The sequence below is a fragment of the Rhodnius prolixus genome, unplaced genomic scaffold, assembly GCF_049639745.1.
Source record: "Rhodnius prolixus isolate KJV_2025 unplaced genomic scaffold, Rpr scaffold_5, whole genome shotgun sequence".
In the NCBI taxonomy this organism is placed as follows: domain Eukaryota; kingdom Metazoa; phylum Arthropoda; class Insecta; order Hemiptera; family Reduviidae; genus Rhodnius; species Rhodnius prolixus.
Window position 1 is genome coordinate 20,104,807 of NW_027411624.1, and position 27,300 is coordinate 20,132,106.

At 34.5% G+C, this 27,300-nt stretch overlaps 1 protein-coding gene and 1 long non-coding RNA gene across 4 annotated transcripts in view; one reads left to right on the forward strand and one right to left on the reverse strand.

The window, feature by feature from the left end:
• On the reverse strand, positions 1-26,844 carry LOC141458867 (uncharacterized). The gene is made up of 2 exons (XR_012461231.1): positions 25,998-26,844; positions 1-1,826 (listed from the first exon to the last, which is right to left on the reverse strand). It is a non-coding gene; the product is annotated as an uncharacterized lncRNA (long non-coding RNA).
• The window catches only part of spen (spen family transcriptional repressor split ends), a 187,878-nt gene that overhangs the window by 50,930 nt on the left and 109,648 nt on the right, over positions 1-27,300 (forward strand). The gene's annotated exons all lie outside the window — the stretch shown is intronic.

Below are 27,300 nucleotides of genomic sequence, written 5' to 3' on the forward strand. Positions count from 1 at the left end.
AATAAAAAATTAATTTTATTTATTAATTAATTATAATTTAAAAAAATAATTTTAATCTTCCGTCGCTTGCTCTCATCCAAATCTCTTCTGCTCTTTTTATGTTATATTGTGCTCTTTTACTCCTGTATTAGGCGCCACAGTGGCCGAGTGGTTAGAGGCGAGACCTGTAAAGCTAATACGTATTGTTGATTAGAGGGTTCGATCCCCCGGTCTAGGCCTTGGATTTTATTTAATGGTTAATAAAAGGAATTTACAGTAAAGTATGTTTGCTAGTCGCCTCCGTCCACGACACCTAATTGGTAGTTGGACGTAAAGCCCGGCCTGAAAAAATGGGCAATTACTTTACTATTTACTCCTGATATTTCTCCTACATAAATTTACAAAACTAGCGCTATCGCAACTCATAAAGCAGCAGTATTCTGTGTCCTTTTGCAGATATGCAGATCACCAATTTTTCTTTTTTTTTATGTTGTGGAATTAAATTTTTATTTTAATTAAAGCAGATTGTGTTTTTACCACAAAACTTCGGAAGTCTGCCTATCATCTATGGATATTTTGTATTGTTTGGGTAATAAGATGTTCTACAAGTACGTAACATGCAAGTTGAGACTACGCATCTAACAAGCATCTCCAGATGATGAAACCATTCATCTAGGTTTTCTTGGGGAAGATCTCTAAGGAAGAACGGCAGGGGCAACCGACAGGCATCAACACTGGTTGCACCAAGTTCCCTGTTCTAATCATAGCCACCGAGCTAAGAAATCATGCTTACTGTGACGACCTTTCTATTACGTAGAATGAACCTCACTTTTATTCTTACAATGTCCAGGGTCTCCTACTAGTGGTTTTTGCTCTTTATCACCTCTGACAGTTGGAGAGACCTTATATCGCAAACTAGTGAATGTTGAGCGATTTGATTGGATATTAGTGAAGTTTCTTTAACTCCTGTTTATAGTTTTACTATGGGTGAACCTACGGCGAAATAATCTAAGAAGGCCTATGACCAGCTTAAGTCAAGCAAGGTCAAGACTCGCTTCCAAGTGACCTGTAGTGTGGCATTTGTGTTGGATCATCAGTAGAGGCTGGTTAGATGAACTTGTTTGAATTATCAAACCAGTGCGAAAGCTTCCGCAGAATGATAGGAAAGAGTCTTTTGTTATAGATCTTCGCTGCTGATCCCCTTACCAGACATCCTCGCTTCTAGAGTTCCATTCCAAGTTAGCAATCCATCTGATCAAATTACTAAGCCCTATCTCTTCGTAATGCCATCAAATTCTTGTAAATGAAGGTACAAATTTGAGCTTTCCAGTATCCTAAATAATGTTAACAAGAATTCAAAGTTCTGCTTTTGAAGAGAATTGCTCGATTAAAATGAGAAATACTAGATTGGATTATTTCTGGAACTTTGTGAACTTAAGTTGAAGCTTGAAAGATAATTTTGACAACAGAAGTTTCGGATTAAAGTAAACGAACTTCCACTTTGTTCTTTTTTTTATTTCATCTACGATTATTTTCTTAACAATTCCATTCTCTGTTACGTAGTTAGAATACTAAATTATTTAGTAGAAGTACTTCGTTGAACTTAAAATGAATCGACTAAAGATTACAGGCTACGTTCCATTCACTTACCTTGGAAATACTTGCTACATATGTTAATAACAGTTTTCACCATTGTTAGAAGTTCAACTCGGAGTTCATGAATTCATAATGAGATTTCCAAAGCTTCTCATACATGAAGTGTTCACGGCAACTTATCATTTGGCCCTTTAAAAGCTCTCTCTAGATCCTGAAAAGCCTTCCACTTGAATAAATTCTCATTCTGCGTTCTGAAATTATTATTATTTATATATATATATATATATATATATATTATCATTATTATTACTATTATTATCATTATTATTACTATTATTGTCATTATTAATACTATTATTTATTATCATTATTATTACTATTATTGTCATTATTATTACTAGTATTATCATTATTATTACTAGTATTATCATTATTATTACTATTATTATCATTATTATTATCTGTCAATTATTATTTTCACTACTGCTCCTGCTATTATTATTATTGTATTATTTTTTTTTATTTGAGGCGCGTCAACATCTAAGGTTATTGGCACCTGGAGCTTTTTTCAGTGCACTGCCGGCCTCCGGACAGTGTTCTCTCGTTACAGACAACACTGTCCATCACCGGACAGTGAGCTGTAAGAAACTCCTAGGAAGAGAAAAATCTAAGGGTCAGCAGCTGGATTCGAACTCGGGACCTCTGCGTGGGAGTCCAGTACGCTAACCGCATAGCTATTCCCTTCCCTTGTTGTTATTATTACTATTATTATTATTTCAATTGATTACTTTGCTGTTTGAATCATTGTGCCTAGGATAATTCTCGACTGTAATTCAGTGGAGTTGTTGAATTTGAATGTACCGTACATTTGTTTTCAATATCATGTTTAAGGAAGAGGACATGTTGAAACTTTTCTTATTGGCGCCCGAAACATTTTTTTTAGACACTGCTGCTGGCCCCCGATTTAGTGGAACTGTAAGGAGCTTCAAGAAAGAGAAGATTCTGAGGGCCAGCTTCTAGACTTGAACCCTTGAACCTTAGCGGGGGAACCACTGCTAAGAGCTAACTCTTAAAACCTCTTCTCCTAATCGGTTGGTTGTTAATGTTGATTTCTTCTCCTGATGTGTGGCCGTACCAATCACGCTTAAATTGATTAGTGAATCTTCAAGCTTTGAGTTCTATTATGAAGGTTTTATTATTTTTTTTTTGATGACTAATCAAATAAATTGCTCTTAAACAACTTCTGAATTGTGTGTTGACAGAGACAGGTTATAGGTTATGGAGCACCATAATGATGTAATCAAACTTGATCAAATTTCATAAATGAAGGCTTAGTGTAACATACACATTCCCTAAAAGTAAAACTTTTAGACAGTTAAGTGATAAAAGGAATTTTGGAAACAATTCCAGACAGATCATAGTCTACCTTGGATTTAGTAATTAAACTTTATACCCTTCCAAAAAAGCAAATTTGTTTTTATCAATATTTAAATCGACCAGCAAAATAAATATTACAAAGATTGGAGAATGTTTTCCTGAATTTCCACAAAATTTATGATACTAAAGTATGATATGAGTTTATAAATAAATCAATTTTTCTTAGAAAGAAACTAAATTGTCACGTAATTATCTTACAAAGACCTCAGTCACGTAGTTACTTATTGCATGTGACAGTGTGGTTTATGTAAAATTTAAATTATATATTTAAGTAAAAACGAAATTTAAATAAAAATAGAACAGAACGAACTTTAGCCTTCTTAATATTAATAATAAAAGATAAAATTCTAAGAGACAATCATATTAGGGGTCAAAGATGAAATTCACAGAAAAATAAATATGGCGTTATGAACTATTTCAACTTAATCAGGAAATAAATCTTTATGTATATGTATATATAAAAAAGAATATTAAGAATAAATAATATATATTAAAAATTATGACTTTCTTCAGTGCAATTCTAATTAAGTTTTCATTTCCACAAAATTCTTTGATTAATTTCTTAGGAATAATAACTTCACTGTTCTTAAAAATAGATGGACTTCCATTAGACAGTCAATAAATTTCTAGAGTTCATTACTCTGCAGCAGTCTCAATAAATAATGGCAGGAAAGAAATCTGTGGTGATTATAAAGGCAGTGATCACAGAAGTTTATGATTTAATGTTCTGTGAGGGATTCCTCCTAATTTCATCCTAGTTCACTTTAAATTTGATTAAACCAATTTAAATTTTACATAATTCTAAAAAATTCTAACCAATTTCTATAAATATCTCTGTTACTAATGATTCTCAAGCCAATTGCTAAATCAGAATTGGTGCCATCTGTAAAGTAAAAATACTGACGTAATGAGAATGCTTCGGGTGTCAATGACCTCAGTGATATCGTTGGGTGTCCTAATTAAAAAAAAAAAAAAGCAACGTAAATTAATCTTTTACTTCTTTTTTTTTTCAGTTTAGTTAATTCATCAAATATTTGGTCTGCTTAATTGTGCCTAATATTTTTGGGCAAAAATGTGTTTATTAACTAACATATCTCATTCCATTAAACTGATATTTGCATTGTACATTGTATGTGTGTAAAAAAGGTTGCCTTTAATTCAATGCTCTATCTTAAAACACCATACTGATATGCAAATATATTTTTTTTCCCCCCTCCTAAAACATTTTAAAAACCATCACTGTGCGGGATTTCATACGATAATTTTTTTACAATAATTGTCGTATTGATTTAATAGTGAGGATTTCCCGTAAAATATTGATTATTTAGTTCAATCACTTAGATCAGCGTTTCCCAACCCTTTTTTTTGGCTCGCGTATCACTTGGTAATAAGTACATCATGCTAAATTTTATGATTTCGTAAAAATGATTGTATTTCGCGAACTTGGTTATTCCGAGTGTTTTGTTTTAACATACTATCTTTATTTATATAGGAATACAGTGTGCGTATCTGTTACAAAGGAGTTCCAAGTTCATGTTCACTTTAAAAACTTTGTAAAGTGTAAGAACTTAGTTTTAAACTTTTTTTTAAACAATTAAAAATTGCTTACATATTACGAGGGTCGTTTGAAAAGTCCGTGCTAAGTCAGAGAGATAACACCACTGGCGCGTATCGAGGTTATGTTTAGTTAGTAGCATCTCTTGGAAGAACACACACCAAGTTTCAGCCAAATCGGTCTATTTCTTTGTGTTTGGCATTCGTTTGAATCGAGGAAGTCGAGTGATTTTCAAAAAATGGACGAAAAAGAATTTCGTGTGTTGATTAAACACTACTTTATGAAAGGCAAAACGCCTCAGGAGACTAAAGAGAAACTTGATAAACATTATGGTGACTCTGCACCTTCGATTAGAACAGTTTATAAGTGGTTTCAAAATTTTCGGAGTGGCCATATGGGCACAAGTGACGCTGAACGTTCTGGACGCCCTGTTGAGGTTACTACTCCAGAAATCATTGATAAAATCCATGTTATGGTGATGGATGACAGAAGAGTGAAGGTGCGTGAGATTGCTAGTGCTGTGGGCATCTCGAATGAACGGGTACATAATATTTTGCATGAACATTTGGACATGACAAAGCTAATCGCAAGATGGGTGCCGCGATTGCTCACGCTTGACCAAAAACGAAATCGTGTGAAGTGTTGCAAGGACGGTTTGCAGCTGTTCCAGAAGAATCCGCAGGACTTTAAGCGTCGTTTCGTCACTGTGGATGAAACATGGATACATCACTACACTCCTGAGACCAAAGAACAATCTAAACAATGGGTTACCAAGGGGGAATCTGCGCCAAAAAAGGCGAAGACTGTTCCTTCGGCCGGAAAGATTATGGCGACTGTCTTTTGGGATTTGCAAGGAATAATCCTCATCGACTATCTGGAAAAGGGTAAAACTATTACAGGTGCATATTATTCATCGTTATTGGACCGTTTAAAAACCGAGCTGCAAGAAAAACGCCCACGATTGGCCCACAAAAAAGTCCTTTTCCATCACGACAACGCACCAGCTCACACCTCAGCAGTTGTGGTCGCAAAATTAATGGAAATAGGGTTCCAACTCGTTTCACATCCCCCCCTATTCTCCAGACTTGGCTCCCTCGGACTACTATTTGTTCCCCAATATGAAGAAATGGCTGGCGGGAAAAAGATTTTATTCAAACGAGGAGGTGATTGCAGAAACGAATGGCTATTTTTCAGACTTGGACAAATCCTATTATTCGGAAGGGATCAACAAACTAGAGCAGCGTTGGACGAAGTGTATAAGCCTAAAAGGAGACTATGTTGAAAAATAAAAAAGGTTTACCCCAAAAAATTAAGTAGTTTTTATTTTTGCACGGACTTTTCAAACGACCCTCGTATTTCTTTTAAGCATACAACTACCTGTAAGTACCAATTAAATTTAATGTTGCTTGGATAGAGCTTACTCATTACAATCAGTCTCTTTAAGCAGATTTTTACATAATTATCGTTTAAGTTCTGTCACATGATAATTCTATTAAATTTTCTTTATCTTTTATTGATAATGATGTAGCTTTTCCTAAATTTTCTTTATAGAAGGGGTTTGAAATTCAATTATCATTTGTGTTTTTCGGGTTTTGGAAAATACCCCATGAAAGACAATTTTAATCCCGTTAAAAGTGCTATTATATTTTCTCGTATATCTTGAGGCAGACTAACCTTATTACTGTACATATTAACAACTTTACTGGATAATATTTTTTTTTTTTTTTTGGCGCATCAACAGCTGAGGTCATTAGCGCCCGGAGCTTTTTCCAGTGCACTGCCGGCCTCCGGACAGTGTTCTCTCGTTACAGACAACACTGTCCATCACCGGACAGTGAGCTGTAAGAAGCTCCTAGGAAGAGAAAATCTAAGGGTCAGCTGCTGGATTCGAACCCGGGACCTCCGCGTGGGAGTCCAGTATGCTAACCTCATAGCTAATCCCTTCCCTTACTGGATAATATTATTAATTAAAATAATTTTTATGAATTATAGGAAACAACGTTTCTATGATATTTTTATGATTTAATTTTTTTTTTAAATTTTATATGTCCGCCATTATTGATTATTTTTCGCGTAGGTTGGGAAACGGTGACTTAGATTGATTACTTAACGAGATCGATATTTATTTGAGTCATAATTCGCTAATTTTTTCTTTTACTTAGATTGATTTTTTAAATACTGATAATATTGATGAACAATATAGATTTTTTTTTTAAGTAGTGTTCGTTAATTCAACAAAATTTGAAATTTGTTATAAAAGATCTGTAATGAAGTTGTGAGAAATAGTTCTTCAGCTACATTTTCTTAGTTATTTTTTCTCGCATTCTTTTGACTTGAAACATAATAAATTTCCCCATTCTAAATTTCAATAAATAAAATGTTACTGAACTAGGTGTCGGCTTTTCAATTTTTTCTTTCAGCTTCAGAATTATTGATTGATAATGGAAATCGCAATATTTTTCTTATATAATAAGAGAAAGTAAAAGGAAAAACATATTTTTTGCGTGTCTCGGATGAGCAAATTTTCATTCTGCGATACAAATGAACAATAGTTAACAATAAATACAAATAGAAAATTGACTAATACTTTGTGACATTATTTAATGAGTAAAATTAGGTACAAATTGTTATCTCCACATCCTACCGGAACCGGATGTTTTAAAGGTCAATATCAAAAACAAAAAATGTGTTTCAAAGAGGGTACAGCATTTTAAAGCATAACTTCCGCTTTAGAAATAGGATAGTGTTTCATCAATAAATATTGAGATATATTTGAAAACAATAATTAGAGGTGCCATTTTTTGAAGGTGGTCTACGCGCCATATTGAACTAAAATCTTCTTTTAAATAATACAATTTCAATGGACAAACAGTGTAAGGAATATTACAATCTTGTAAAACGAAGATATAACGGTATACGAGGGTCGTTTGAAAAGTCCGTGCAAAGTCAGAGAGATAGCACTACTGGCGCGTATCGAGGTTATGTTTAGTTAGTAGCATCTCTTGGAAGAACACACACCAAGTTTCAGCCAGATCGGTCTATTTCTTTGTGTTTGGCATTCGTTTGAATCGAGGAAGTCGAGAGATTTTCAAAAAATGGACGAAAAAGAATTTCGTGTGTTGATTAAACACTACTTTATGAAAGGCAAAACGCCTCAGGAGACTAAAGAGAAACTTGATAAACATTATGGTGACTCTGCACCTTCGATTAGAACAGTTTATAAGTGGTTTCAAAATTTTCGGAGTGGCCATATGGGCACAAGTGACGCTGAACGTTCTGGACGCCCTGTTGAGGTTACTACTCCTTGATATGGTGATGGATGACAGAAGAGTGAAGGTGCGTGAGATTGCTAGTGCTGTGGGCATCTCGAATGAACGGGTAAATAATATTTTGCATCAACATTTGGACATGACAAAGCTATCCGCAAGATGGGTGCCGCGATTGCTCACGCTTGACCAAAAACGAAATCGTGTGAAGTGTTGCAAGGACGGTTTGCAGCTGTTCCAGAAGAATCCGCAGGACTTTAAGCGTCGTTTCGTCACTGTGGATGAAACATGGATACATCACTACACTCCTGAGACCAAAGAACAATCTAAACAATGGGTTACCAAGGGGCGAATCTGTGCCAAAAAAGGCGAAGACCGTTCCTTCGGCCGGAAAGATTATGGCGACTGTCTTTTGGGATTCGCAAGGAATAATCCTCATCGACTATCTGGAAAAGGGTAAAACTATTACAGGTGCATATTATTCATCGTTATTGGACCGTTTGAAAACCGAGCTGCAAGAAAAACGCCCACGATTGGCCCACAAAAAAGTCCTTTTCCATCACGACAACGCACCAGCTCACACCTCAGCAGTTGTGGTCGCAAAATTAATGGAAATAGGGTTCCAACTCGTTTCACATCCCCCCTATTCTCCAGACTTGGCTCCCTCGGACTACTATTTGTTCCCCAATATGAAGAAATGGCTGGCGGGAAAAAGATTTTATTCAAACGAGGAGGTGATTGCAGAAACGAATGGCTATTTTTCAGACTTGGACAAATCCTATTATTCAGAAGGGATCAACAAACTAGAGCAGCTTTGGACGAAGTGTATAAGCCTAAAAGGAGACTATGTTGAAAAATAAAAAAGGTTTACCCCAAAAAATTAAGTAGTTTTTATTTTTGCACGGACTTTTCAAACGACCCTCGTAGAGCGACTAAGTCAATCCATCATAAAAATAAGAAGTTTATTATGCTATAAAAATGTTGAAATAAGGAGGTCTCCTTGAACCTGTGAACTGTTTATAGTTTTAATTTCAGTTTGTGTAATAAACTGAGGAAAAAAAGGTGAATTAAATTTTTATAGTAAATGATGTTTTGAGGCTTGCGTAGTTTGGTATTGGGTACCGCGTTTTGGTTGTTTTTTTGTTATATATATAAAGAAACAACACAAAATCGCCGCTAATTGTAACGTTGTTTGCAATAGGAGCTGTTTATTCTGGTTTTATTCCAGCAGAATAACCAGAACCTCAAGGAAAATGCCATTATCAGCAAACTGAAGAGGAATAGATGAAATAATTGAGATAATCTAACAACCAATATGTATGTTTATATGTAAATTTGACATTAAATAGATTTTATTATAATAATATTTACTAGGGAAGGGATTAGCTATGCGGTTAGCGTACTGGACTCCCACGCGGAGGTCCCGGGTTCGAATCCAGCTGCTGTCCCTTAGATTTTCTCTTCCTAGGAGCTTCTTACAGCTCAGTGCCCGGTGATGGACAGTGTTGTCTGTAACGAGAGTACATTGTCCAGAGGCCGGCAGTGCACTGAAAAAAGCCCTGGGGCGCCAATGACCTTAGTTGACGCGCCTTAAATCATTTAAAAAAAAAAATTACTAAAAGTTCGAAAAAACTAATTATATTATTTGGGTCTTACCTTTAACTATCTCTAACTAGATTGTAAAACTCCGTATTGCACCGAAATAATACATTAAGGGAAACTACATCCATTTAAGTACGTTTTTTCAAGTATATAAACAGACAAGTTGGAAGAAACACCAATCTTAGATACTACAATTGTTTAATAATATTATAACTGTCATAAGCCCTGAAGGTGACCTAGTCCTGTAGGTTATTGATGGCGAACCTTTTGAGGAAAAAAGATTTATTAAAAATGACCCACTTTATGATCATTGATCTGAGGAAAGTTTGCCAGAACCTTATTCTCAATAAATACTATAATTTCTTCAAAGTATTCCACGAATTGCTGTATTATATAAAATTATACTATAATTTTTTTGCCTCTGACGATGCGTTCCACTCAAAATAAGTGCGTGTGTCACCTTTGACACACGTTTCATAGGGCCCAAGGTCAAAAGCTTGGCAATTATAAATAATAATGACAAGAATTTGCCATATTCTTTCCTTCTTATTTCACTGCAGTTTATTTGACTTTGCTGGAAGTCAAAAATTAATTAAATAATTGAAAGTAATTAATGAAGAACTGATGAAAGAATAAAATTCGTAGCTAAAAATCCGAACAGTTATTGAGTTCCGTGATTATATTTTCCATTTATAAGTTTTCAAACAGTAGAAAACCTGATGATAGATATAGTCGGCAGACCTGACGACCTAGTTGTCTTGTAAGTTTAGATATATAGAGACATCTAACGGACAATCACGCCAAGTAAGTATGTCATTAATATAAAGAACTCGTAAAAAAAGTGGCAACCAAAATAACAGTCAAGTTATATATGCATCGACCTTAATAGTGATGATAATGGCTTACTTTCAAACAGTATTCAATTTAGCTGTTTTCAGTTTAATAATAATAATTTAATAAAAAAAAATACCAACGAGATGAAAATTTAAAAAATTATTAGATGATTTCTACATCCGAAGTGTTTGACTCAATTTTCAGCCTTTATTGTTGCCAAGCTTTCGACGTAGAAAGTAAGTCAACTACAGTGCTATGAAACATATTTGTTTGAAAAAATTACATTTGAATTTAACCTAATTTAAGGTTAAATTTAATATTATGTTGTTTAATAAACGATGTCCATTTGTTTTAGTACCATATTTGAAACTATACAATTTATTCACAAAATAATTTTTATAAAAACCTATACGATAACCAACCACAAAGTGGTAGTTCATTTCAATGATTATGACCATTTGGGCTTCAAAAACGTCATTTTTTTGGTTTTAAAGTTTTATGTTGATGACTTTTATCCGTCGTAGAACGCATGTTTTTGTTGTATTCTCGACTGATTTTTAGACATTCTTCCATTGTCAGAAGTAGATAAATGAGAGGTGTAGAGAATTCGACTAATAAAATAGTTTCACACTATATTCGCTGTCTCAGCAAGATTAAGGATTTCCTCCGAGCGAAGGGAATGGGCTAAGGTAGTCCTCTAAAGATATATTAATAAGAAATAAATTTGAAACTAAATGTCTAAATTTGGAAAACAAAAATCAGCACACTGAAAGTGCCCATTTTTCGAATAGAATTTTCCTTATTTTAAGTAAGATTTTCTAGCAAAACGCCTCCTACGATTTTATTTAAATTTTATAGAGTGACTACCAACCGCATAAATCTTAAAAATGTTGCTGAAAAATCTTCTCTAAAATTTCGATTATGAGTTCTTCCGAAAGTGGGGATGAGTAGATTACTTTAGAAAGTGATAAGTGAAATTAGAATTAAACGTTCAAGAAAATTGTTAAGTTTGAATAATTGATAAAGTTAAGTTTGAATAATTGATAATGTTAAGTTTGAATAATTGATAATGATTAAGTTTGAAGATAAGTTGATAATATGTATACGTTTGAATAAATGAAGAGACTTTTTAAAGTTTTAATGATTTCTAAGTACTAAGTGATTACTGATTCAGATTTAAGTTTTAAGTTTCGTGAAATGAAACAGTATTTGTTTTATTGATTAGAAGTTAATAGAAGAAATAATTAAGTTGTCGACAATAACAGATAATGTAGGATGTTGTGTGTTTAGTTCGCTGTTTTTATCAAAGTGTTAATGGTAATTTTCTTAGAAATAATGTGTTAATTAAATGGATTATTGGTTTTCATTCGTTTAAGCACTTATTTCAATGCTTTGTTTACAATAAGGTCTTTCCTTATGTTTATTGTAGAAAAATATTCTTTATTTTTATTTAAAATTTGATAAGAAAAATAAACAATAAACTCAATTGTTGTGTTGCTATTTACACACAAATCAGAAGTAAAAGGTGAAAAGTGAAAGTTTACTGCGGACTAGAAGAGAAGTTTAATTTCATGGTGATTCTAAGAGGCGGATGAGGTAACAAGAAAGGAGTGTACTTAACAATTGTCTTCTATTGGTGTTAGCGATTTGATGTGACTGTACTGTTGTTTTGCATAGGTCAATCATAATGATTGTATTGTTGTCTATATTCACTCAGTAAAAATTCCACAAGGATTTCTGTTACATATACATTCCCTGATACCGGTGGCTTTATTTTCTTTAGTTTCTTGATCAAGAAAATTATGTTTATAATGGTTTTTCTAAATGCGTTTCTTTATTTAAATGAATAACGTTTTTTAGACTTTAAAATAATAACCTGATTTTTTCTATTTATCATCTTTTTTATTTTTGTGAAAACTTTGCGATTTGTTTCTTTTTTAACTTCATCTTGTTTTTACAGTAATACTTTCATTTGAAACGCTCTTCTTTCTTTGAAACTTTTTTGTTTTGCAACAAATAGGATAACTGCAACTGCAACAACAATAATAGAATAACAGGATAAGCTGAGCTGCCGTTAACCAATGTGAGAATGTTTTTAGTGTGTTCAAGACTTCTTCTTAGTGTTGAAGACTTCTTCAAGATAAGAGTTTACTTCATGTTTTCTTTACTATTTTGTTTTGAGATTTCTTTTTGTTTTTGTTCTTTCTTTATCAGAGCGGAAATTGTTCTAAATGCTAAGCCTGTTCACTTCTTGTTTGGTAAAAAGTTAGCTGTGTTTTATGCTTTTAAAAATACCGTTAACCTTCTAAAGCAGTAAATTATGTAAAGTTTAAAACAAAATAAAATTAGTGCTTCATTTTGATAGTAAACAAAATGCTTTGATACCTAATATTTTGGTATAATTTTTTTTTTTTAAATGAAAAACGAAAATAAGACTGGTGCTCTTGGGATGGGAAGGCTATAGTTGATGTTAAAAGGAAGTTAGTGGTTAGAGGATTTTCAAAATGGCGGCGGCCAAGTTGGCCAAGATAATCCGTTATGACCGGAGCAACCTCCTCCCTCACAAGAATCGATAACATCCTTCCATCTCTTTCTTTCTTTCGAACGAGTGTTTGGACTGGCTTGTGTGTACACCATTGAGGAGAGGTGTGTTCGTGTACAGGAGTGGCTGGTTCTCTCTAAAAAAACATGATGAGCCTGGAAGATTATCCAACCTTCTTTCACTACGGCAGCCAGTCAGTCTTCTCCTTCGGTCTTTCTGCCGCTCAGGATTATATTGTCTCCTCCTCCTCAGACATTAACTCCAACACCTTCCGCCCTGCCAATTCTGCATTGTAGTTGATCTTACTTCGTCAGTTTTTATTTTCCCTCTATCTTCTTCTATTTCCTTACTTCATTTCTTTAGTAGGATTACTTTGTTTGAAAGTCTTTGTTTTTCTTTCTTAGAACCAAAAATGTGCATACCCAGATGACCTTAATAAAAGAATTTTCAAGAAATTGGTCCTTCTATCTCCATTTCTTATAATTACTTACTTACTCAAAGGCTATAACGGTCCATGAATGACCTGAGCCTCAGCCACTATAGCTCTCTACCTATCTCTATTTCTTGCCGACGTTCTCCATCTCTGCTGACCAAGGGCTTCTAAATCTTCCTGCACGTCGGTCAACCATCCTAGTCGAGGCCTACCCCTCGGCCTTTTTCCACCAGGGTGTCCATATAGCGCTTTCCTGGGACCTCACGTCTCCTCCATTCGGTGTAAATGTTCCAGCCATCGTAGTCTACCAGACTTTATACTGGCTACTATATCAGGCTCACCGAACAGTTCAACGACTTCTCGTTTCGTCCTGATTCTATAGCCATCCTGCGTCCTTACAGGATCAGAAAATCCTTCTTAATACTTTTCTTTCCCAACTGCACAACCTGTGTTCGTCCGCTTTGGTAGGTAACGATTGGACGCAGGGTAGTCTGGCATATTCTTAACTTTATGGCTCGGGACAAGCATTTCCTTTTGAAAACTGGCTGCAGCGTCCAGAGACATCTGTTACCGGCTGCGATTCTCTCACATAGATCTTCCCTGACACTGTTATTGGAGGTTAAAACTGCTCCCAAGTATTTAAATTCTTTCACCTCTTCAAAAGAATATTCCCCCACCCGTAGGTTCCAGAATATTATTCTTCTCCTCGTATTGACCATATACTTGGTTTTTTCGCTGTTAACCTCTAAACCGAATTCCTTAGCAGCCACATCGAGCTCCAGAAAAGCTAATTTATATTAATTTCTTTTTAAAAAAAACTTCGAGTCCATTTTTGGATGATACTCCTTTTTTTACTATCAGCGCTTCTCAACTTTTTACTCAGAATCTAGCATCCAGGAAATACGAATTTACTGAATTAAGCTTTGATATATTTTTTTTATTCGACTTTGGGTCATATGCCGAACCCCAACAAAATGGATCGCCAGTACTCTATCCACCCAATCCTCCTCAGAAAAGCCTCTTGCTGCCATTGCCTTCTCCACTCCCTGCAAACTCCTTCTTGAGCGGCCTCTTCTCCGGCCTCTCTTCCGGGACATATTATCGAAAAACTTCTTCGGCCATCTCTTCTTCCCCATTCTTCTGAGGTGGCCGTACCACTGCAGCTGTTTGGTCTTAACGATGTGCACTATGCTTGTGCCCACCTTAACGATGTCTCGTATGGTCCGAGTTTGTCACCCGATGAGTCCTCGAAAAGCGACAACTTCTCCTTAAAAAAATCCATTTCTAAAGCTTGCAGCCTTTGCGCTTCTCTTGATATATGGTTTTTTTTAAAAAAAGGATGTTTTTACCACCTATTTTGTGTTTACTTATTGGATTTCAAAATTCAATTCCTTGGCATTAATTATCATTATGGCCCGATCAGATTGGAACTTTTAAAACAAAACTAAATTATAAATTCTCTCTTTGTAAAATAGCTCAAAAATTTTTCGACGTTATTGGCTATAATAAGTTATTGTACATTTTTATAAACATTATCAGTTCAGTTGTTCTGACAGAACAAACTGAAATTGATTGTTGTTCAACACACCTGGTGGTTGATTCACTTCGTTACAAACACTTCACCAATGTAAATATACTGATAACGCTTATCTGTTAAAATGTTGTTAGTAATATTCAACATACGTTCTATCTTTTTTACTTGTTGAATATTATTCAAATTTTGTTACATGTATAACAAACAATTTTAGGTGGAGTTTTAAGAAGAATTTTAATTTGTAACGATCTACAATGTATAGTAAAAGAATAGTTTATCGTCAGAAACATCTAAACTCCTTACATTTATTTTCTAGTAAACATTTTTGTCTTTCTTGCTAATTATTGCGAAGTATTGTGATGATGTTTCCGTTTTGATTTTGTTTTTTCACGGGAAGTTTCGGTTTTTAGGAACTCTGAATCCGAAAAAGGAGAAAATCTATCTTTAGCCGGGTACAGAATAACTTTAAAATAAAAAAAATCGTTAGAAGTTTAAACTTCATATTTAAGTTTGGGAACCTGACTACTTTTACGTTACTGAATGGATCTTTGAGATTTTTTTTTGGATATTTTCTCAAAGAACATAATTCTCAAGGTTTATCTTGAGTTGAATTTATATTTCATGTTATCTAAATTATATTACGCATTTTATTTTTATAGTATAACCGTGCTGTTAGTCTTAACAATATTTTGAGATTATACCTAACCAAGGTTAATTCTGTTAATTCTCAGATACCCTGCACAATAAATTGTACTGGTTATTAAATATGAATTTTAATATCTCTGGAAAATGAACTATTTTGAAAAAGAATCCCAACAAAGATTTTTGAAAACCTTTATGCATGAATTTTAAATTTTGTGAGCACCAAAATCTCTTCAGCACGAATACGAGGGGCACTTCTTATATTTTGAGCCTTGGCAACACTGAGTGCTGTCAGGTGCTATCTGACGTTTCCACATGAAAGTTTCGACATTTTTGACCATAACCTTCTTCAGAACGTTTTGTTATTTGAGCGCGATTTGTGTTGTTTACAGTCACTTGAAAATTGTGTCTCAGCGAAAAAATGGAATTAACTCGTGAAAATTTTTGTGCAATGATTTATTACGACTTTCGTCGTGGATTACCAAGACAGGTGTGCATCGATCAACTTACTTCCACTTTTGGCGATAAAGCCCCATCCTTTGCCACTGTGAAAGGCTGGTGTAACGAATTCAATCGTGGTCATCGTTCGCTCACCGATGAAAGTCGTGAAGGTGTTAGAAAACATTGATGCTGTGCAAAAACTAATAATGCAAGATCGTCATGTGACATACTGTGAGATTGAGGCAACCTTAGGCATTAGTTCCACCAGCATATATAAACTATTGCATGATCATTTAGCCGTGAAAAAGGTTTGTTCTCGTTGGATCCCACATAATCTGACAAAATCTCAAAAAGATGCTCGTGTCGATTGGTGCAAACAAATGCTTAAGAAATACAATGGCGGTGCTTCAAAAGACGTGTATAAGATTGTAACAGGTGACGAATAATGGATATATTATAACTAAACAGCAGTCGACTGTATGGGTGTTTCAAGATGAACCAATTCCAACCAAAGTTGTTCGCGCTTGAAGCACTTCGAAACAAATGGTCACAAATGAATGGTACACAACCATTTGTTTGCCGGAAGTCTTCGATGAAATAAGGAAAACAAACAAGCGCCGACGGATCATTCTTCATCAAGATAATGCCAGCTGTCACACACCTCGTCTAACAACCGACTATTTGAGCACTCAAAAAATCGAATTAATGGGTCATCCGCCGTACAGTCCTGATTTGGCACCAAAAGATTTCTTTTTGTTTCCGAACGTCAAGAATAAATTACGTGGACAACGATTTTCGTCGGCAGAAGTAGCCGATGATGCATTCAAAAACCATGTTTTGGAGGTGTCTCAAGCGGAATGGAAAAAAATGCTTTGACAAGTGGTTCGAACGCATGCAGAAGTGTATAGATCATAAAGGAGAATATTTTGAAAACCAATGAAGTCATTTTCAATGACTTACTGTTTTTTTTATTATTAGGCTCAAAATATAAATAATGCCCCTCGTAGAAAATACATTCTAAATGATAAGCATCTAGTTACGAGGGTAATTTAGTACTTTTGCCCAAAATCCTTGTTTAAGGTGTCCAGTTTCAAGTAGAGATGTCCCATAATCCTTAGCTGTATGAATACTACGGATTTCAATCCCTGACGACAAGAGCCAGGCGTTAATTCCTGCATAAATATTAGTTACAGTTTTCGAGAGAAAAAAAAAATTAAATTCCCTCCGTTAAACTATATATTTACTCCAGTCAGAGGTCCCTAAATTTCCACCAAGATTCAAAAAAAAAGAACGCTCTTCCCAAAATGGTATCTTTAAATTATCTTTTTGTTGTCTTTCCAATGATCACTTTTACATTATTTCAAATTGGTTCTGTATTTTTTAAAGTATCAATATTATAATTGTCACGTTGTAAGAAGAGGTAACCATTTTCGCCACCCCCAATACCAACAGCCAATTGTCAGAGACCATATCATTAACATGTTAATTATTGCCAACGTGTCTTTTACATATCATCCACTCTACATAATCAATTATTTTGACCCCTAGAGAGAGATATTGATTGATAGCGATCATTTCTTAAGTGGTTTTAATTGAATTATTATTAATTACGCAACATTTAATATTTGCATCTGGACTAAAATTAACTAGAAATGCAGGAAGTCTTTTTTTATTTATTTGATTTTATTTTAAATTTTTATTCATAAACTTTTTTTTGTGTAACATTTGATAAATGAATGTCTGCAAAAAAAAATAACAGTTTTTGGATCAGTTAGTGTACTGGTAAAATATTACCAACGTATTTTGGTTGCCAGCAATTCTCAGAGACAAATCCATTTTTAAAATAACATCTGCCAAATTCCTGATTAGATATATAGGTCAAGGTAGACATGTTTGATAAACGCGATCATAATATATACTCGTATATACATGTATATATGAACGGATAAATTTATGTGATTACCCTAGTTGTTACACATTATATGTCGTTTGAAAAGTCCGTGCAAAAATAAAAACTACTTAATTTTTTGGGGTAAACCTTTTTTATTTTTCAACATAGTCTCCTTTTAGGCTTATACACTTCGTCCAACGCTGCTCTAGTTTGTTGATCCCTTCCGAATAAAAGGATTTGTCCAAGTCTGAAAAATAGCCATTCGTTTCTGCAATCACCTCCTCGTTTGAATAAAATCTTTTTCCCGCCAGCCATTTCTTCATATTGGGGAACAAATAGTAGTCCGAGGGAGCCAAGTCTGGAGAATAGGGGGGATGTGAAACGAGTTGGAACCCTATTTCCATTAATTTTGCGACCACAACTGCTGAGGTGTGAGCTGGTGCGTTGTCGTGATGGAAAAGGACTTTTTTGTGGGCCAATCGTGGGCGTTTTTCTTGCAGCTCGGTTTTCAAACGGTCTAATAACGATGAATAATATGCACCTGTAATAGTTTTACCCTTTTCCAGATAGTCGATGAGGATTATTCCTTGCGAATCCCAAAAGACAGTCGCCATAATCTTTCCGGCCGAAGGAACGGTCTTCGCCTTTTTTGGCGCAGATTCCCCCTTGGTAACCCATTGTTTAGATTGTTCTTTGGTCTCAGGAGTGTAGTGATGTATCCATGTTTCATCCACAGTGACGAAACGACGCTTAAAGTCCTGCGGATTCTTCTGGAACAGCTGCAAACCGTCCTTGCAACACTTCACACGATTTCGTTTTTGGTTAAGCGTGAGCAATCGCGGCACCCATCTTGCGGATAGCTTTGTCATGTCCAAATGTTGATGCAAAATATTATGTACCCGTTCATTCGAGATGCCCACAGCACTAGCAATCTCACGCACCTTCACTCTTCAGTCATCCATCACCATATCATGGATTTTATCAATGATTTCTGGAGTAGTAACCTCAACAGGGCGTCCAGAACGTTCAGCGTCACTTGTGCCCATATGGCCACTCCGAAAATTTTGAAACCACTTATAAACTGTTCTAATCGAAGGTGCAGAGTCACCATAATGTTTATCGAGCTTCTCTTTAGTCTCCTGAGGCGTTTTGCCTTTCATAAAGTAGTGTTTAATCAACACACGAAATTCTTTTTCGTCCATTTTTTGAAAATCACTCGACTTCCTCGATTCAAACGAATGCCAAACACAAAGAAATAGACCGATCTGGCTGAAACTTGGTGTGTGTTCTTCCAAGAGATGCTACTAACTAAACATAACCTCGATACGCGCCAGTGGTGCTATCTCTCGTGACTTTGCACGGACTTTTCAAACGACCCTCTTATGTAACAAGACCACATATAGAAAATTTTGTGGAATTAAAATCTTATTATTTTTTGGGTGGAATTTTATTTTCTGGTTAATTTTAATTTAAGCACATATAATTTTTGGGTATATATCCATATTTTTTTTCCCAGTTGAAAGGTAATCACTAGGGTGTTTTCAAAAAATTGTTGACATTTTAAATTTTAAAGATCGCCGGGCGGAAAATCGAAAGTTCATTTAAAAACAAGAAGTTTCGTCCGATTAGAGCAAAATCGATTAATATTTAGAGGCCGCTACCATCGATCAAAAGATTTTTGTTTTGCTTTTTTTTTTTTTAATAAAAAATCCTTATTAAATGTTTTGTATCTTTTCACATTATTAGCGAAACATGTAATTGTACTAAGTTTATTTAAATATAATTTGCTAAAAAGACAATGCAGTTGGAATCATTTTGATGGCCTTTTTATTTTCAAAGTTATGAATAATTAAAGAAGCTGTATTTTTTGTTTTTAAATATTAAGAAAAATACACATTTTTGTAAAATTTCGATTAATTAACGTTAAAATCACTTCATTTTTTATGTGTTTCGTACAGAATTTAAAAAACAAATAATTTTTGTTACTGAAACGTCTAAATTAGGGAATATTTTGCATTTATTGTTATAATTTGAAATTGATTGATTTGATAGTAAATTAATTTCAAATTTTTAAATGCGTTAAAAAAAAAATTTCTTTATTTGATTTTTCTTAAATTCATCAGGTTTATAGTAGTTAATTGACCTTAACACGGTAATGAGCAGATAGTTGTAGACGGTGTAAAAAAGGCTATAGTCTTTTTTAACTAAAGTAAAGTTATCGGTTCAATTATCTTTATTTGGTTTGCAACGGTACATTAAGTATAACGAGTCTTATTAAAGTATATTCTTAATCGCACGTACTTATTTGTAACACTTGAAGAATTTTCTATACTTAATATCTACATCGTTTAGGAATTCTATTTTTTTTGGGTGGCATTTTCAATTTATTTCAACGGTTTTGCTTTAACTTCTAAAGAGTTATTTAGAAGGTTTTATAGAGTTCAGTTTTTTGAACTGGTGTGTTCAAATAGCGAGATCCAGCTAGTTGTACGGTAGCGCCTTTTGACATCCAAGTCAGAGAGGCTCTTAGCCTTAACTTTTACAGTTTTTCTTAATTTTTCTGGTATTTAACGTTGCTTGTCCCATTGCTGTCTTATTAATCTAGCCCGCACTTTGTTGTGATACGAATTTGTGCAGCCTATAAAGGCCTATGCAAACTATGGTTTCGCTTATGCGAAATAGAATGAGAGGTTCTATGTTTTCATTCCTGACAAAATTAAATACCTATAATGCCTTTGTATAAATAAAAATGGTTATACCAGATTTGTAGTTGTCATGAATAAAGTCATTTAAGGCGATTTAAAAATTATGAAAATAGTTTAAAACCTTCTCCTGAATGATAATAATTACTTCGTTTATTTAAAGTTCAAGGTTGTTGTTCTGACCGATTAAAAAATACATAATATCTACTATTTTTAGCCCCTTTTTAATTTGAAATTACCCTAATAAGAACTGATGTACACTAAGGGTGCTAGAATACTTTCATATGGTTTTTATTATTATTTGAAAAGCTTTGAACAAATTTAAAAATGGATCCACGCGGAGGCTCCGGGTTCAAATCCAGATGCTGGCCCTTAGATTTTCTCTACCAATGAGCTTATTTACAGCTCACCGTCCAGTGTTAAAACAGTATTGTCTGCAAACAAGAGAACATTGTTCAGAGGCCCGCCAGTGCTCTAAAAAAAGCACCGGGCGCCAATAACCTTAGATGTTGACGCGCCTTAAATCATTTAATTATATATATCGAGGCGTGTTGTCAATTTGATTTTGAAACGTGTGTGTTTTTAGTAAAAATAATTATTAAATATTTTCTGGAAATAAAATACTAAAAATAAACCCAAAATTTAGCTAATCTTTTTGAAATATAACAGCATATTTCTTTCTATTTTTTTAATTAAATTATTATTTTTTTTTTTTTTGCGCATCAACAGCTGAGGTTATTAGCGCCCAGAGCTTTTTCCAGTGCACTGCCGGCCTCCGGACAGTGTTCTCTCGTTACAGACAACACTGTCCATCACCGGACAGTGAGCTGTAAGAAGCTCCAAGGAAGAGAAAATCTAAGGGTCAGCTGCTGGATTCGAACCCGGGACCTCCGCGTGGGAGTCCCAGTATGCTAACCGCTTTAATTAAATTATTATTATTATTTCAATTTAAAATTATTTTTAGTAGTTTTGAAGTGGCTGGCTTCTTTTCTCTCTGTGAAAAGAAAAAGCTAGATCATCGAAACTTAAATAACCATTAACTGCTAAGGGTGATTTCAGTTTCATTTGCTGAGAGGGTGTGCAATCAGCAAAATATCTCGTATTTATTTATACTTACCTAGCATTTATCTTTTTCTTCGAAAGAAATTATGTACGACGTAAATCATAGTTGGTATAATTTCCATTTCTTAAGGTAAATGAAATGTTGAGAAAAGATGAGCATCATCGTATCATGCTTTTTTTAATAATAATCTTTTTAATGGGAATTCTGGCTAACAGTTATTACCCGAGCCAGTTATTACCTTCTTGGAGTAAAGTAATGCCCATTTTTTTGGGCAGGCTTTACGTCCAACTACCAATTAGGTGTGGTGGATGGAGGCGACTAGCCAAATATACTTTATTGTAAATTTTCTTTTATTGACCATTAAATAAAATCCAAGGCCTAAAGACCGGGAATCGAACCCAGTACCACAAATACATATTAGCTTTACAGGTCTCGCCTTTAACCGCTCGGCTACAGTGGCGCCTACCTACTTGGAGTATATTCTAGCCGTATTAAAGCATTGTAGGTACTTACGAAGGAAAAAATGCTTAAAAAACAAGCACACGTAGAGTCTAATACATATTGTATTTAACAGAATATTTTATCTGTTTTTTTTTTTTTTTTTTTCCCCAGGGATAAACTAGAGATAAATCTTTATATTAATACGCAGTAAAATGTTAATGAAAATAAAGACAATCTTAAATCTTAGTAGATAAGTGATTGCACAAAATGGCCTCCAGGAGTGTTTGAGCCTCAATTTCGAAACATATTGCGAAACTTACACCTTCAATATTTAGGCTAATTTTTGACTAGATGATTTTTAGAGATGGTACAAAAATTTCGAAAATTTGTTTTGTTTTCTCATTTCGAAAGGCCAAAAATTTTTACAGTGTTGTCGGATCAACATGCCTAAAAGTTTGATTTATGTACGGAAGAAGGGAGGGTGGTTGGGTAATGAGAAATTTTTTAACTAAGAAATTAATTAACAGTGTAAAAGCCAGAGGTTGAAGCATCCGCCGTCATTAACCAATCTTTCCTCTATGTTTCCAATTTCTAATTCTTCGAAAGCCGACTGTAACCCTTAAAAAACAAAAAAAATGCAAAAGTGAGAAAGAATATGAACTTTTAATACATTTTTAGTTGGTCACAGGACTGGCCATCTTTTCCAGAAACCTCTTTTACCTAATTTTGGGAAACCTCAAAACGTGTATTACGGTATGTATTAAAAATAAGATTAAATTATAAAGTAGGTTTACAACAATTTAGGCGCCACGGTAGCCGAGCGGTTAGAGGCGAGACCTGCGAAGCTAATATGTATTGTGGTACTGGGTTCGATTCCCGTCTTAGGCCTTGGATTTTATTTAATGGTTAATAAAAGAAATTTACAGTAAAGTATGTTTGCTAGTCGCCTCCGTCCACGACACCTAATTGGTAGTTGGACGTTAAGAGCCCCGCCTGAAAAAATAGGCGATTACTTTACTTTACTTACAACAATTTTATACTAATTACTTCTTAACTGACCCAAGTTATTACACCCAATAATTTCAATTTTTCACAATAATACGGACGATCTCTTGTATATATAGTATACGTTCTGTTTGATAATGGCGGAAAGGAACTGATGACCTTAGTCCGTTCATGTCCATCAATATTATCTTTTTTATTATGTGCTGCATTTATTGAAAATTATTTTGTAACAACCGCCTGCATGTTCAGTCTCCCACCCTATAAGGGAGCTGGGGCCCGTATCGATCTAACAGTACAATTGTTACTACTCGCCTCCATTTTTGTTTTAATTGTATTTATTAATTTATATTCCCTTCACTGGATTTTAGACTAAAAAAATATGACGGCGGTTCCTCAAAAACAATACACAGGCATTTTTCTTTCTTAAAACATCAGCTGTGAACGTTCACAGTCGCTGGCTTCTGACTTCAATAAACAGTAGATATATTTTTTGTTTACTGATTTCCTGATACGATTGCATTAAGATCCATGTTATAGCGGTAAGAGTAACTAAAAAAGTAGAAGGAGTTTTACGATTTTTGGTGGGGAGTGGAAGATTAACAATGGTTGTCCTTTGTAAACGTAGAAAGTATGAAGTTGAAAAATACTAGATATCTCTGCTTCGTTGAAGGCCAACAGCGGCGTATGACCCTGTACAAAGTGAGTGGACTTATTGCACTAAGGTGCAGTATACGGCGGTTGCAATATGTTCTGTTGAGTACTTGTAGAAAGGAAATTGGAGACCCCTTGTCGGTCGTGTTGTCGGTGTGTGTAGTCACCCCAGTCGGCCCTCCTACTGAGGGATACCGTTAGATACACTCCTTCGAGGCCGTGAAACTTTTTACGCAGTTTACTCCCAGCTTCTCTCTTTTCGTTTCCCCAAATATGCACAGCACAGTGCCTCAGTTAGTTTCTGGAAAAGTGGGGGGTATTTTAATAGTTCTTATTACCGTAGGCTTTTTTTTTTAATTGCAACGTTTTCATCACCTGTTCCCAAAAATCTGATTTATAATTTTTCTTTCATTAAAATAAAAATATTAGAATCGTCATAGGTAAGAAATGAACACCATGTCTATAGCCTGTTGATTTACCAAATTAGGTCTACAAAAAGGGGCGTAATTTACTATTCATAATTATCTAACTAATAAGTACTTCGTTACACGTGGAACACGCTCCGGGGGATCTCCCACTGAATGGATATTTATAAATTATTAACTAGAATTAAATGAGTTGTTGAAATTCCGTTTTTGCGAGATAATGACGTGTTTTTTTAGGAACTACGAACTTCCCGGTTTTAAATTTTGACGAAATTCAGTAAAACTTGTCCAATATTTTTTTCCCCCAATTTAATTTATCAACTTTTTTGAACATTTGTTTGAAACTTGCTTCCAAGAAAATTAATATAGGGCAGTTCGATATGCTGGAAACTTAAGCTTTTAATCCACTAAGAAATTGCTTTCTAGAAGATTAATATTAGGGCATTACGTTATGCTTGAAACTTAAGCTTATAATCCACTAAGAAATTGCTTTCTAGAAAATTAATATTAGGGCATTACGATATGCTTGAAACTTAGCTTATAATACACTAAGAAACTTGCTTCCAAGAAAATTTATACTAGGGCAATTCGATATGCTTGAAACTTAAGCTTATAATCCACTAAGAAATTGCTTTCTAGAAGGTTAATATTAGGGCATTTCGATATGTTTGAAACTTAAGCTTATTATACACTAAGAAACTTGCTTTCTAGAAGGTTAATATTAGGGCAATTCGATATGCTTGAAATTTAAGCTTATAATCCACTAAGAAACTTGATTCCAAGAAAATTAATATTAGGCCAGTTCGATATGCTTGAAATTTAAGCTTATAATCCACTAAGAAACTTGATTCCAAGAAAATTAATATTAGGCCAGTTCGATATTGTCTAAACTTAAATCTATATTATTCTTAGAACTTTTAGTTGAAACTTCTTTCTAAGAAAATTCTTAATAGTGCTGTTCTGTAGAAGATTGGATTGTTGATTAAATTAAACTTTAAACAAATATTACGAGTGTGTAAATCTCATTATAGATTTAATTTTAGCATCCGTTATATCCGAGGTGACGTGCCCCTCTTGAGTAATTCGGAACATCCCAGACTTGGACTCAATCAATATAATCAACCAATCGGAAGGTGGCAAAGTGTTTTTTTTCTTTTTATGAACCTATTGCAGACAAATTGAAGTTTACTGCTTTGATTTTTTACTGACTCCCTATTAAATTTATTGAGAATAAGTTAGAATGCAGTAGGTATCATATAAAATTGTTAGGGTGTAAAAAGTTACGATTTCATTTTTTGTAGAACGCATGCTTATTGAGCAGCGAAGCAGGTTCAGTTGACCGACCAGATTATAGTAAAGTTTTGTTAAAGGAATAGGGAAGGTAGATTTGTTGAAGTGAAGAAATTACTAGAGGTAGGGTAATGGACGTACCCATTACAGCCAGAATGTGGCGCAAGAGTGCGCTGGCGCGCCTGAGAGAAAGAGAGAGCTAGCCACGTAGCTGTCTCTGAGAGTATGGCTAGAGAGAGAGGGAATACAGGCTATAAGTTCTTGTCACGTACCTTCGTGTGACTCAGAACTAACCCCTCTTACCACCACACCACCTCATACTCTGTACGCGGCTGCCTGGTGTGCAAGTTACCCTCCCTCCACTTCAATTTCTTCTTTTTTTTTTGCTTCTTCATGAACGCGCGCAGTGTTGCCAGATTATAATTCTATCCAATCGACAATCTGGCAACGCTGTATCTCGACCTCTCTATAGCCTTTTGTTTCTCCTCTACTGGTACAAAACACATCATGCACAAGAAAATTGTAAAATAATAATCGCGCACAATGCTTAAAGGCTTGTTACAAATACAAACGGATTCACCAAATCATAATGTAAAAAAAACTAAAAATAATACACTTTACCTAATTGGATTGTTATTTAAGGCATGATGAAATGTTGCGAAACTTACCATTTAATCCTTATTTTATTGTTTGTTCAACTTGAATACTGTCATATTTCATTTCACAGTTTGTTTTGACAGCTTTAAAAATTGAATCCACTCTTATAAAAATAGAGACTTGTACACACGGTTGCGCGCGCAACAAATTGTTCCTAATTTTTATTTAATAAAATCTTAACGATTTAACAAAACGATAATCAGAAATCACGCCTAGGAGTAATTTCCACCATATTTAATCTTGAACTCCCAAGCAGTAATTTGTGTGAAACAAACGAACTTCTAGGGCATTTTGTTTCTTCCAGAAATGAGTTCGTATCGATCCATGGCTCAAGGTGACCTTTATAAATGGCTAATTCACAATCACAGTTTCTGCTCAATTTTTTTTTTTTGTTGAATGAATAATCATTTGAAATAAAGCGTCAAATATCACGGAATAAAAATAGAAGTAAGTTTGCAAATAAAATTCGATTTAGCCCCTTATTTCTTAGTATTTATTAAACACTTCTCTCCACTTAACACACAAGTGATAAATTTAAATATAATATTTCTTCAAGTTGGGATTTATTTTTCTTGGCAAAAAAAAAGTTTGAAATATTCACAGTGCACTCGGCAACTACGTTGTTCAATTTTTTTGAAAACTAACAAAAACCAGAAAAATTAGTAATAAAACCTTAAACGATTTATTAGAGAAAATTCCTGTAGAAAATAGAAACTTGATGGATTTTAATATTTAGTGCTGAATTTAATGAAATATGAACTCCTATTGAACACAAGAATTATCTGAAGAGCTACAGTGCTGAATGATATCCAAGAGACACCAAGTTGTATTGTGAAATGGACATTGTTCAGTATTACCAAGAAGTCTACAGAATGGGAAAAAGTAGGGGGGGCCCCCACAGAGAAACTAGAAAGCAGTCCAGTGCGCAAGCCCAGTACTATTATTGGAAAATAGTAGGGGGTTTTTAAAGGTGGCTCCAACATGGCTGACATTATTGCGCGCGCATGTACGTCGGGGTTGACCGGATTGGAATAAAAAAAAATTTTCTCCCTAACTCCAGACCCCCAGTCTTTTTTCCCTTATCTTTGGTCTCTCTCTCTCTTTGTACAGTGAAGCTCCTCATTCTATTATATCCCTCTCTCTCAAACACATCTTTTTTTTTTATCTATAGTTCATCCCCTCCCCACTAAGCTCCCGAGTGTTGTATTGTGCAATGTTGCCAGATCTTCTATCTCCCATTTTTGGGTAGTTTATATGGATGGTATATACGCACGCGCATCACTCTGGACTCTTTCTCCTCACCAACATTATAGC